This window comes from Aethalodelphis obliquidens, unplaced genomic scaffold (assembly GCF_003676395.1).
Source record: "Aethalodelphis obliquidens isolate GAN/ISIS:26980383/991018 unplaced genomic scaffold, ASM367639v1 scaffold6, whole genome shotgun sequence".
NCBI classification, from domain to species: Eukaryota; Metazoa; Chordata; class Mammalia; order Artiodactyla; family Delphinidae; genus Aethalodelphis; species Aethalodelphis obliquidens.
In genome coordinates, this window is record NW_020837950.1 from 63,711,883 (window position 1) to 63,726,117 (window position 14,235).

Sequence of the window (14,235 nt, forward strand, 5' to 3'; positions counted from 1 at the left end):
TCCAGGCTCAACTGTGCAGAGCAGATTCCCTCCGGGCCTCTCCTGCTCCTCCAGGGTTCTGGAGGGCCCCTCTTCCCTGCCTCTCCTGTTCTCCCTCGGCCTCCCTCCTATGCCCCCAGGAACAACATGGCCCGGAGGGGACCTCTGAGGGCATAGCAGCCGGCAGAGCCAGGCAAGCTTCCCAGGCCGATTGGGCAAGTGAAATGCTTGGCGCACTTCCCCTGATCAGAGCCCCTGAGGGTCCCTTCAGGCGTGGAAACCCCTCCCCCCTCCCAGCCACCCCTCAGGTCCTGTCTGGCCGCTACTTCTCCTCCCCCCTAAGTCCCCCCACGTCCTACTGGTTTGCTTGCAGGTTCCTCCTATCTCCTTGGGTGTCTTGGTCCCCCACCAGTGTCTGGCAGGTGCCCTAGTTGTGAGGAGATGCAAACTGCGCATCTTCCCATGCTGCCATCTTCGAGCGTTTCAGCAGCTTACTTCTTCAGGATCAGCAGGAGAGTCTCACTTGTGTCTACTAGCAAGACAGGGTCTCGTAAACATGTCATAACCTTAAGGGCATTACAATAAGTGAAATAAGCCAGAGAGAGAAAGACAAATACTGTGTGGTGTCACTAAATGTGGAATCTAAAATGAAAAAATGTCAAATTCATAGAAATAGCAGAAAGGTGATCACCAGGGGCTGGGAGTGTTAGGAATAGGGAGAGATTGGTAAAAGGGTACAAACTTTTAGCTATCAGCTGAATAAAGTCTGAGGATCTAATGTATAACATGGTGACTCTAACTGGTAGCACTGTATTGTGTAATCGAAATTTGCTAAGAGAATAGTACTTAAATGTTCTCATGCACACACAAAAAAAGTAAATATGTGAGGTGATGGATGTGATAATTAACTAGATGAGGGAATAAGTTTACAATGTATACATATATCAAATCATCATGATGTATACTTTAAATATTTAAAAATTTTATTTGCTAATTATACCTCCGTAAAACTGAAAAAATATATATCACCACCTAATCATGAGACTTTTACCATATTCTGCTAGAAGCAAGTTACTGGTCCCACCCACTGTCAAGAAGAGGGACATATTCAGGGTGCAACACTAAAGAACGGAGATCATGTAGACCATCTTAGAATTCTGTCTTTTATAATGAGGTACTTCAATAGACTAGAGAACACTATTTGTATTATTTGCTAGAAACAAATTGCATGTCACTCTACAGCATTGGGAACTAGGTTAGAGTAATGGGGAGAAAACTGCTTTATGTAACTATTCCTTACAAACATTGCACAAATTTATTCATAAAAGTTATAAGAATATATAATAAAAAAACTGCCTTTAAGCAAAAGTTGGATGTAATTACGTTGAATATTTTCAATGATGCTTATATTTTATAAATATGTATTTATATTTATCAAAACAAAGTGAAAGAAAACAAGACCATCCCTAAAATTCTTGAAAGATTAACCTTGCTGTTGTGCTGACCTGATTCTGCCTCATTTAAGCTCTGTCCTCTGCTGAAACAATTATTTTTATAACTTTATATTCAATGAGGAAACTTCTTTAGATTGAGACTCTGATGTTATAGCAGAGAGAATATTTTGAAATGGTTGAGAATAATGAGACAAAGTACAAAGGTAACTCTGTGGACCCAACACAACATTATCTCTGTAACATTTAGGGACTTGGTTTGTATTGAGATTTTAAATGGCAGAGAGAAGCTGCAGAAGTGGTTTCTACTTCTACTTCCTGCTAAATGTCCTACCTAGTGATAAGCCCACTTAAACTAACAGAGCTTTACTAGTAAACTTTTGTAGGTCTCCTATTTAAAGAGAACCAGAGTGAACTCAAATATGCAGAATCCTTTTGAATATGACCCTTCCTCAAACGTGAACAAGTTTTATATTTTCACAATGAATTACCTTTGTTAAACGGTTTTATGATGAAATATGCTTATCCCAGAGGTGGCAAAAAATAATAATAAAAACAAAACAAAACAACAACATCAACAAAAATCATGTAATGCTTCTTAAGTCTGAGCTCTGATTTTGTGCTAGAAACTCTGGATTCTAATAAGAAAGCCATGTATAATATTCCATTTAGTCCTTGCATTAACCTTATAGGGTAGATTCTATTACTATCTTCAATATCTGGATGAAGAAACAGAAAAAAAAATAAGAGTTAGATAACCTACCTAAGGACACATAGATATTATCATATTCCAGACTAACCTGGGCAATCTGACTCCAGAGCTCACCAGCTGAACTGTGCTATTGTTCTTTCAGAGAATGGATATAATCTTCCCTGGGTCTGATTATATCCACTGTGAATAAGGGACAGGTTCATATAAATATGAAGGCATCTGTTCCTTCAGGTGGTAGATAAAACTCTTTAGTAACTTGAAGTGTATGATGTGTTGATCATGAGTATATGGTACATAATCCTGAAATATTTGTAAGGTCTCAGGGAAATGTACATCAGCATTTTTCTATTTCTGTATTAATGGAGATATTAGGAAACTTATGCTCATGTTGATAGAAAGGGAAATAAATGCAAGCAGACTGGAGAAAAATGAACAGGATATTAAATATTAAAGGGACTAATTTAGACTATATTGTTTGAAGGTTTCTCTGAGTTGTAATTGGACTTGGACATTGACTAGTGCTATGGAGTGAAAGAATGAGACCATGAAATGAATAAGGTAGAAGATTCTGTGAGAATCTGCTGCCAAGTTTTTCTCTCTCTCTTCTATATACGCTTAAGATTAATCACCTATAGATTAAGAGAGATTCATATTGCTAGCAATAAATTAAATATTTCCAGAACTGCAGTTGGATAGGAAAATTTTCCAAAGAAATTGTTCAGCATGGTTTAGAGAAAACCTCCTTTGGGGTGAATTTCTCTCTTATCATTGGATTGCCTGTCATAATGTAGGCACAGTTTACAAGTGAAAATAAAAATGCATTTAGCGACCTCTGAAGAGTGTTGGGAAAATGCACTACCATTTTGTATATAGCTTTCAATAAGAAATGTGAAGGGTATTTTGGACTTGTCCAAAAAGCAATCTTGAAACTTCAAGCAGGGTTAAAAAAAATGTCTATGCTATTGAGGGTGTCCCCCGAACTGCAGCAAACTGACAGTTTCTGTGCAGTTTTGCTGTCTAGAAAAAAAAAGTCAATGCAAATAAGGAAATTTTCCTACTAGCAGTAGAGACATTTAAGGACAGAAGGATTAGGGATGTGTAAGGCTACTAAAAGATATTTACTGAATGTTAACTTTCAGTTTTCAGTATTTTCTGTTTATTTTCAGAATCTTTGTAACTGACTTCAATTTTTTGGTCAATAAATCTAAATTGTAAGAATTACGCTCTTTGATTACTGAAATATAACCAAATAGCCCTTAATTTTTTAAATACAAAAGGAATTTATTTTAATAGGCTAAACAGTACAAATCATTTTTTAATGCATTGTATATTGATGAAGCTACTGGGAAGGGTTCGCAAAGTAGGTTCATAGCCAATGGTATTTTTTTCTTCCATAGCCATTTTCTATTGGCAAATAATGATGTTGCCTATTTGTGTTGAAAGGAGGTGAAATGAATATTGTAAGATTTACTTTTCTATACCCTCTAAGTGCTAAAATGCTGCTTTCTCATGAGGCTTTCTGTTGCACAGTTTGTGGCACAAGTTTATCACTGTTTCTCTCCTAACTCAAATAAAACTGTTACAACTTTATAAATATAATCCTGCCTGCTTAAATATGAGAGAAAAAAGAGTCTTTTAAGGACAGGCTCAGTATTTTTCCTTTGGTGTTAAAAATGTAGCAATTATTGGGACAAACAAAGGGACAAACAATACCAGTTGATTAAATGAGTTTCCTATTTAAGTTATGAAATCTGTTTCTATCGAGGGACATCTGAAAGAAATAAACGGCTTTTGAATAAAAGCAAGGCAAATTCTCTCTCATTACATAATTAGGTCAGTGTAGATTTACTCTTTGTTTTGTGTCTCATATGGACTCTGGAGTACTTTGGCTATTATGGAAAATTTGTCTTGAGCTAATGGAAGTATAGGTCTATTTTTATATTGATAATAAATTCAGCTATTTTGACATTCTGATTGGTAATTAGACAAATTATTGTGAGTACCTTAACAGTTATACAGTATTATCAACAAAAGGTGTATTTGTTAAACAACCGATTTTACGTTTCTGAATTTTCCTCTTTAATACCTGGTGTTCAAATTAAAAGGATTTCGGTGTAACTCTGAGTGTGTGTGTGTGTGTGTGTGTGTGTGTGTGTGTGTGTGTGTGTGTGTGTGTTTTAAAAACAAAGGCAGAAATAAAGCTTTGCCTAAATTTATTTCATAAAAGTATCATTTGTCCTTTTTCACTCTGAGGACATCTTATTACGCTTTGAGATTTTATTACTTCTATATAATTTACATTTCAGTATTTTTCAAATTAATTTACTGGTTCATAATTCTTGACTTCCTTAACTTCTAAAAGTTTCCTCTGTTTTACTAATGTTTTTCAGCCACTCACAAGAATGGTTACTTCCCAGGTCTATTAATATTTAATATGGCTTTATGTACATGGCCTCAAACTTTGAAATCCCTGTCTCTGACCACAGCCTTTTATCTGCCCCTGCACTCCATCAGCCCCTTACTTCAACTGAACACATGTTTTGCCCTTAGGTTCAACTCTTGTCTGTTACTGATCATCCTAGTGTAGAGTCTCCCATTGCTCATTTGTCCTCTAAACTACATCCCAGTCTTTTTACTTCCAAACTCACAAATACCTTAAAATTCCACCGAATTGTCTGCTTTTGATTGTAAGTTCCACCATTTGCTGCTCTGTTCCTTTAGCCAAGGTAGTTAATTTTTCAGTCTCCCAGTTCATCTGCTAGGTGGGAGTTATAAAGTACCTCTCTCCTAGGCTTGCTGTGAGGAGTAAATGAGATTACACTTGTTAGGGTGGAACAGTGCCTGGACCATACTGCTTGACGCATATTGATATTATTTCGTTCCTTAACTCTTAACTTGACAAGTCACAAACTTGGGTAAATTCTGCTGCCCATTTTCTTATTGCTTATGAATCACTGAGTGTTGTTGCAGTGTGATCTTATATTTTAGCTCTGCCACAAGTTACTGTTAAAATGTTATGTAATATGTATTTTTGTATAGGACAAATATAGATCATAATGTTTATCATCCAACTTGGGACACATCTGGGAGAAAAGAAGGTGCTGTTAGCATGACCCTGATTCTGTCTTTGGCACAATGTTATCCTATTGTTATAAGAGCAAAACTGGGTGATCAATATGCTCCATGGTCTATTTTTGTAACTTCTTATTACCTAATGTTGGGGAGGGAGAAATAATTTTCCCTCTACCCTTCTAGGTTCTTGATGAGATACCCCCTGTGATAAACAAGAAATGAAAAGGAGAAAAATAAGTTAAATTAAGTATGTATTGGGGCCGCAAAATATGAGAGCCTCTGAGAGTTAGGCTGTTGAGGTTTTTATATGCCATCCTGAGCTTAGGAGAAGAGGGTAGGAGTCTGGGACTTCAAAGGAAAGGAAGACAGTTCACAGGAAGGTGGGGAGAGCAACTGGTACATAAGTGATTGTCATGCCGTGCAGAGACAAAGGGACACCAAGAGAAAGGTGGACACACAGGCCTTGCTAAGTTCACCCCCGTTTACTACACTCAGCTCATATGCTTTGCTATTATCTCTGATAATAGCTCTGTTCTTGCTACAAGCCCTCTAAATCTTTTACGCACTTAAGGGAATGATAAAGAAAACTTCCTGAGTTTTCTCTTTCTTAAAAATATTCAGTCCAAAATAATCCTTATGCCGAGTGAGACATATTTTGGGGTGGTAAATTTTGCTCTCCTACAGTATCTTTCTTTTTCCTCTTAAATTAAAGAGGATATGGGCAATATGGCTGTTCAGGCTGAACATACAGGTAGTTGCAATGCAAGTGAAACAGTCCACACCTAAGTGGTGAAATCGCCAAGGAGAGTTTGTTAGTGGGATCTTACCTACACTGCCCTGTGGAATGTTCTTTTCTAACATGATCTTCATAGAGCTCTAGTCCATTATATGTGCTGTGTACATATCCACTTTCCCTCCACGATGTTTAGTTGATAAAGACCGTCACTGGTTTCAGAACGTGGTCTCAATCACTTCACAGCCACTGTATTGATAACCACTTTGTCTGACCCCTTAGTCACATCTGACTTACATCTTTAAACCTCCCGCTTCTCTGGCCATTTCTCCTTGACTTACAGACATGTTCAAGTTTTCTCTATCTTAAGAAAGATTCAAATTGTTATTCTTTATTTTTCTACAATCTAGTGTCATACTTTGGGAGAGTGGTCCACGTTCATTGTCTCTACTACTTCATTTTCCTCTCAGTCTTCAACCATATACAAACGGGCTGCAGAGCTCTCTGCCTTAGTCCAGTTCAACTTCCTGGGTTTTCATCCTACCCAATATTTACTGAACTCATATTGTGGTCGGTGATGTTGATCATTAGTTGCATGAGGAAGACTCTTCTCATCTCATCCTTGGATTATGTAAATTTGAATTTACCTTTCTCTTCTTACCTACATTTCCCCCCCTCTTTTTCCTGACTATGTTAAAGCAGACAGTTAGCTAGATATGAGCAGAGAAAGGGTGGCAAGGGGCAGATGGCAGGAAACCACACAGCTTGTAAACGATGGGGGTCCTTGGACAAAGCAAGGCAGGAACCTCCAGACCAATAGGAAAACACACATTTTGGGGTGATAAGTGTCCTAGAGGCAAAGAAAGGTGGGAAAAGGCGGGAATCTCCAGCGTCTGAATGTAATCTTTTGTTCATTATGCTCTCATTACAATAAAATTAGCCTTGCAGATAAGAAGTACCCATCAGGCACTGACACCATGACACTTGCAATCAAGACTAAATAAAGACAAAAATCCTTCCTCCCCTTGAGAAGGTGGAACTGGGTTGAAAATCAGGGAATACGACTCCAAAATCTCTCCCTCCCCAAAGAATATTCTGCCCCTTCATTTCTACACCCCACGTAACTGGCTTGCCAAAGAAACTCAGGGCAGCTACCCACCTGAGACTGCCTGTTCTCCCCTTGAGTGTGTACTATCGCTTAAATATGTTTTTGCTTTGCTTTCTTGACATCCTTGTCTCATATCTGAAGTCTCTGAATTCTTTCTGCCACAAGACAAGAACACGCTTTCTGGTATCATTTACATCTTCTCTTCTTAGACATTAGGAGCTTGTCATTCTCCTCTATTGTTTCTCTTAGGGAGGTCAGCCACGTCAGTTATAACTACCATATTCATTCAAATCAATCCAGTTCTGTATTTCTGGCCCCAATCTCTCCATTGAAATCCAAACTACTGAAAGTCACTATTTTGATATTCTGGTACCTCCTATTTGGTTCTTCCAAACTTCATCCTCTGGGTGTTATATTCACATTAATGGCATCATTATTTATTTAGCAATTTATTCTCTCAACTTTAGTCATTGTTAATTCTTCCTGTTGTTCACTATATCTCATGTGTTTTGATTACCAACTTATTTATTAATTTAACATCCATTTATGCAACACATATTTATTATTTCTTTATTTTTAATGCATGATACAATGGCAAATAAGAAAAAGTTTCTGGACTCATGGAACTTTCATTCATGTGGGGAGAAGACAGATAATAAACTAACAAATGAATATATAAAAGCTGATTTTTGGATAGTGAAAGCTAGTGCAAAGAAATTGAGACAGGTAAATATGTTAGGGAGTGGCTGAAATGATGATTTAGATGATCAGGGAACATTTCATTAAGTAGATGACTTTGCAGGTAAGATCCAAATGATTCAAAAGAGGCACATATGTGAAGATCAAAATGAAGAGTATTCCAGGGAGAGAAAACCAAGTATAAAGTCCTTAAGTTTGGACTAGACACCGTATCGTATGAGCAGAAGGAGAGAGAGCATGGCTAAAGCCTCGCAAGCCAGGAGCAGAGTGCCAAAGAAGGTTAGGGTGTGCACAGGGCTAAAGTCAGGTAACATCTTTTAGTTCTTAATTATAAGAGTTGTAGACAAAGAGGTGTCATGATCTCATTTATGCTTTGAGAAGATGACTTCGGGTTCTTATATATAAAATGAAGTACCGGCTAACAAAGAAGCTGTGAGGCGTTTGAAGCAGCTCGATTGATAGTTGGTGGTGACTTGGCTTCGAGTGGTTACCAGTGGAGATGATTTTTTGGATATATTTTGGAGTTAGTGTTCACAGGCTTTAATGATAGATGAGGAAGAAGAACACATAATGGGCTCAGTGGTGGTGACTTTAACTGAGATGAGAAAGACTAGGGAAGCAAAGGATGTGGGTATTAATTGAGTTCAACTTTTAGGTAATTATTAAATATGGAATTGTTAATGCTAAGTAGGCAGTTGACGGAATCTGGGGCTCAGAGGAATGTTGAGGCATAGAAAAAAGGAAATTGTGGTATCATGGAAGCCAAGAGAATAGTGTTTCCTGCAAGCCCGATGCTGTCAAATTAGGTGGGAACATTGTATCGGCCAACATAGAAGCCACATGCCACTTTTCTGTTTCAGCTGACTGATGGCCATAGATGCCTAACCAGAGTGGGTAAATGTAGTGTAAGTGCCTGACGTTAAGCTTTTTGAGTCCTGAGGCATCCATTTCAAAGACACCTTTCTCAGATAAAGATACTGCGAGCTGCATGACACAACTACTAGTAAAGGAACTAGATAAGAAACCAGGCTGCCCCAGCAATGAAATTCCCCTTTTAGAAAGCCCTGGTTTACCTAGATAACTGACCATTTGAATGTCACTTTTTCCTTCCTGTGCTTTAGTCCTAATTCCTGCTCTTATGTTTTAAATTCACCAATAAAGAGTAAACCCACAAAACCCTAGGCACCCCACTCTCAGACCCCAATAAAGGCAGAAACCAGGTCCCCACTCTCTCTTTCTACCCATAACCTCACCGTGTGGCCCCAGATGTGCCATGTACCCTTCAAGACTTGTCAATAATATATCTGTTAGCACCCCGAAGTTCGCTGATGGTTGTTGCTGAGCTGTGTTTTGTAATGATAAGAACCACAGGGTCTTAGGTCTGGAGGGGGAGATGTCTGTGGAGACTGGCCACAGTTATAGGGGCCCAAGTGAGTGCCCCCCAGGACATTTCTAGCCCATAGCATCATCAGTAGACTGGGACCAACACAAAATGGTAAAGAAAGACTATAGGTAGAAAATGGAAACTACAGATTTTATACCAAAATGACCCTGCATACTATTTCCTCTTTCTGCTTATCATTACCATTTCCTTTGCCCTTCCTCATGCCCTATTGTTTATCACTTGAACCTTTGAAACAATCTCTGGACTACTTTCTGCTTATGAAGTTTATGTCTCCCCTCTCCAGAATGGCTCTTCATTGACCAGAGTCATCTTGAAGTGTGGCAGACTATCAATTGTCCAATGGAGATTTGATAATTTTCTATGAATATAAAAAGATGAAAACTTTTGTTCATATATATTTCATATATTTGAAATTTGAGGTTAACTATTTTTCATAGAAATTCTATTACATCCATAATAATTACTAAGTTTTTGATAATGGACTATAAGTATTGTGCTGGACAGTTGGGCTAGGCTAACATTCATTTAACAGGCAGTAATTTGTCTTGACTGAGGTATTTTCATATAAATTGCATTTTATTAATTAAATTTGTTAAATTTGCATTTTTATTGTAGCTGGGATATTGCTTTATTTTATCCCCAATTCACATAAAAGGATCAATAGCTTAAAAGTCACTCATTAATGCATGAAGGTAGTAATAAAATAGGATCATAAATACTGTAACACAGAATAAAGTCATAAATATAAACATTGACTAGGACTTGTAATAAAATATTGAACGTGAATTTGTTCTTAGAACAAAACTTCTGAGCATGTAATAATTTCATAAAGGCAGCAGCAGAAGAAAATTGCAAACAGGAATTTCAAAGAAGATCACGTTAAATTAGGTTTGTTAAACTGGTAACCATCTATACAGAGTGGCAGTGACTAAACTGTTCTGAAGTTCTGACAGATGGTTGCATGGAGGCATCACAGTTTATGTGCCAACTGGAAACAAAGCATAGGGAGCTCTGTGGCAAAAAGTTGAATTTATGTCTGAAAGGTGAAAATCATCGTTTTCTGTGTGAAATTAATTAATTAGTTCAAATAGGAGAGAACAAAGTGAAACTCAGCTATCAAAGTTTATCATTGCAAGTTTTAGTCTGTATAATAAAAAATATATATAAATCATGCCATTTTTTAAAGAGCTTCACAAATCAGTAAATGATAAATATGCTCATGTGAGGGAAAGCAGAACAGACTATAGAAAAAATACACTTGTCAACTGATACGGTGTGTCTTTGCATAATATCGTGAGTATGCAGTGTGGAAGAACTGTCACCATCCAATATACATGCCACTATCATGTTCTTTATCTGTGGAAAGAACACTGATGTATAAAGTGCATTTGGTCTCTGCATATAAGAGAGAAGTGTTCAACATGTTTTGTTTTGTTTATTATTGAAAAATCAGGATACAGGAGAGGAGTTTTCTCATTTAATTGAGGACTATTTTATGAATTGAATGGAAGTGGCTATCCTGCGGTGCCAGTTTATGCACCATTTTATTCTCCAAATATCTGTGACTCTAAAGAAGTCCCCACTGATCTTAATCCACTGTTGAATAAGACAGAGAAAACTGTAAATAAAATCAAATTATGGTCATGTTGTCTGTGTGTTTTTAGTGTGCTCTCCGAAAAAATAACAAGTCATGACTTTGCTTTTCTGTTCTGCTGAACCCTGACTCTGAAAGGTATAATGAGTTTGAAATGAGATTAGGAAACAAAGAACATTTATTCATGACACTGAAAATGCCTTTAAAGACCATTCTTGAGATTTCAAGTATCTTGCTCAGTGATTTATTTCAATGATACCAACTTATTTATTACCAACTTATTTATTATTATTTATTCCTTTTTCTGAGGAACTAAATTTGGTATATCTGGGGTACCTAGAACCTATCACTTAATGGCCAATATATGTCTACTTTAAAAATTAAGTATAAATATAAAGATTTCTCAAGAAGAAAACTATGATGCAAATGGCTAGTTTGCCAAGAGTTTAGTTCCTTCAGAGTAATATTTTCTTCACTTACTGATGAAAGAAATTAATGATTTAATCAGCATATATTTGTTTTCTTAAGTCATACATGCCCATATGCTGTAGAAATACCTAAATGCACCCAAAGAATGATTTGGGCACTTATTGCCACAATCTAAGTTGAATCACTCAACCTTGAAGATATGACTGTGATATTTTTCAACTTAAAGTCTAATGGGGCACTGAAAATAGTCTTAGTTTAGAAATAGTCCGTAAATTCTATCCAGATATCTGCTAACCAGTTGACAGGATCACCAAAAACTAGCTGCTATTCCTGGTGAATGATATTTATTTAACAGAATGAAAGACTGGAGGGATATTCATTTCTACTAATATAGGTAACTATTAGAGTGCGCCATATGCATCAATAATGTTGAACTGTTTTGGACTGACAAAAAATGGACATTTTATTTGGCTCAACCTAATAGATAATATGAAAACCCTTCAGCTTCAAAACATTCAGAAATACTGGATAAAATACAATAAATACTTTAAAATATATACTTTCATAACAAAGGAACAAGAAAAATCCTGAGAAGTTATAAAGCAAAAGAAAGCTGATGATATGCATGAAAAGTGGGAGATGAAACTGTGGTTTTTCTGGAAGTGTTTGTTGATGCAGATCACCAGTATGTGTGGTTTTCCACATCCCCGCAGGGACAGGGCACAAGGCTTTGGTTAGGAAGAGAATTAGCTAAGACTGTGTGAAGTCAGAACCCTTGAACTTCCTATCTAAGCTCTCAGAGGAAAACAATTAAAGATTCTGAGAGTTTGTAACCAAGTCCTTGCCTTCATAAAGTTTGGCTTTCAATGTATGCTATCAGGGAGGCCAAGGACATCTAAAGCCAACAAATTAATTCTCTGTTATTAGTGCTCTAGCACTGAAAGAAGCAAATGTGAATACTTTCTGGAACAAAGCACTCACAATCCAGGTTGCACAGGGTTCTCAGAGAAAAAGTTCTTGTGAAAAGGAAGCCACAGCCCCAAATAACATAAAATAGCCATGATAAATAATAATCAGAATAGATAACCAACAGCTAAATTAAACATAGAGTTATCAGTTAATGAAATGATAAGATTTAAAATATAAGTACGTTTAAGCATCTTAAAAATGAAATATGGAGTTGAAAACACAAGCAAGAGACAAAAAATTTAAAAATCACAACAAAATTTAAAACCAAAAGAACATATAGAAATGAAACATGTAATCATGAGAAAAAAGCAATAGAAGAGTTAAATGGCAGATTCGATATAGCTATTGGAAAAGGTGCAAGCTGGAAATGAGAAGAATACATTTCTCAGACGGAAGCACAGAGAGTTAAAGAAATAAAATAAAATGAAAGCAATCTTTCATTTCAAACATGGAAGAATGAATGAGACAGACCAACATATTTCTAATTAACAAGGATGAGTGAATACAGAGAGTAGAATAGAGGTAATATGAAAGATGTAACTCCTGCAAATTTTCTGGAGTTGAAGAAAATCTTGGTATATCATGTTTGTGAGTCATGGTGAATCCCAACCAGGATGAATTAAAAAGAAAAAATCCACATATAGACACACTTTAATGAAATACTGAGTATTCCAAAAAAAAAGTATGTAATCACACTTTTTAAAAAAGCAATCACATAAAATATTACTTACAAAGATTAACTTAGTGCATTTACTAACATCAATAGAAACAGATGACAGAATGAATTAAAATACTAAGAGAATATAACTAGCAACTTAAAATTTTATATCTAGTCATTAGCTGAATTTAAGATCCAGATAAACCTATTAAGGAAATGGTAGTTAAATAAAGAACATTCTAGAAAAAAAAAACCACCATGTGTTTTGAATGCAAATAAACTCTTACCAAAATGCATACTAAATGTTATACTATGAAAAGAATGAAACCAAGACCAGAAAGAAGCAATAAGATGTAGATAGAAAGGTGAACAAAGAAACAGGAAATAATGGGTTAAATAATCAAATATTGTTTGGGTAAAATAATAATGATGATGATGATGATGAATAATTTGGTCCAGATTCAGAAGGGTCTTAGATCCCACCTCTCAATGGCATCTTTAACCTGTCGTAAGTGGGATGGGGTCTAGGATAACGATTAACGTTACGGGTGTCTTGGTTTGTGATCCCAAAGAAGCAAACAGGCAGCAAGGATTTGGGATTGGCTAGTTGGCTGGGAGGTAATTCTAGAAAACAAAAGTAGAGAAGTGGCAAATTTAGATAGGAGACAGACAGTAAAGAGTGCATCAACAATTAAGTTACCACTGTGGGCAGCTGGAAGTTAATCTTTCTGAGGAACTACAGAAAACAGTGTAATACACACACACACCTCAGATATTTTTCCACCTGGAATGTAAGGAAGCTGAGGTATTTATACACCAACTCCTGTCAAGTCCCTGGTTGAGAACTGCTGGACATGGGGACATTAATTCCCCAGAACTTCTGGCTGCCTTTCATGAACACAATCAGGACAGAGAAAGCCCTCAGCAAAGAAATGCACGCACTGGAATTGAACAGTGCAACACCAAAGAATAGTTTTTCATTTCAATTTTTAAACCAGAGCCCTCTCTTCTTTCTAGCTTCTGCCATATAACTAACAGATTACACTTTGTCTTAGACTCCAAGCTCGTTTTTTTCCCCTCCACTCAGTGAGGATTAAGTTTTTTTCTTTGGATTTTCTGAAAGCAAAAATAACAATCAAACCATCTTTTACTTAAATAAGAGAAGACTGATAAATTTTTCTACAGGATACTTTACCACAAGTTTACTTAAAGGTAAGGCTGAGAGGAAGCCCCTCTCTCCCTCCTGTCATTTCCTACAGTCAGCCTGAATCCAATACCTAACTGCCAGTATACAGTCAAAAAGGAGGACTCGGAAGTTAGTAGTAAGGTGACTTACAAAGACATCATTCACAACTCTGGGAATCACAAACATCTGATTTTGTGAGTTAGTTTTATATCAGCTTCAGAATTGGGAAGAAGCTCCCCA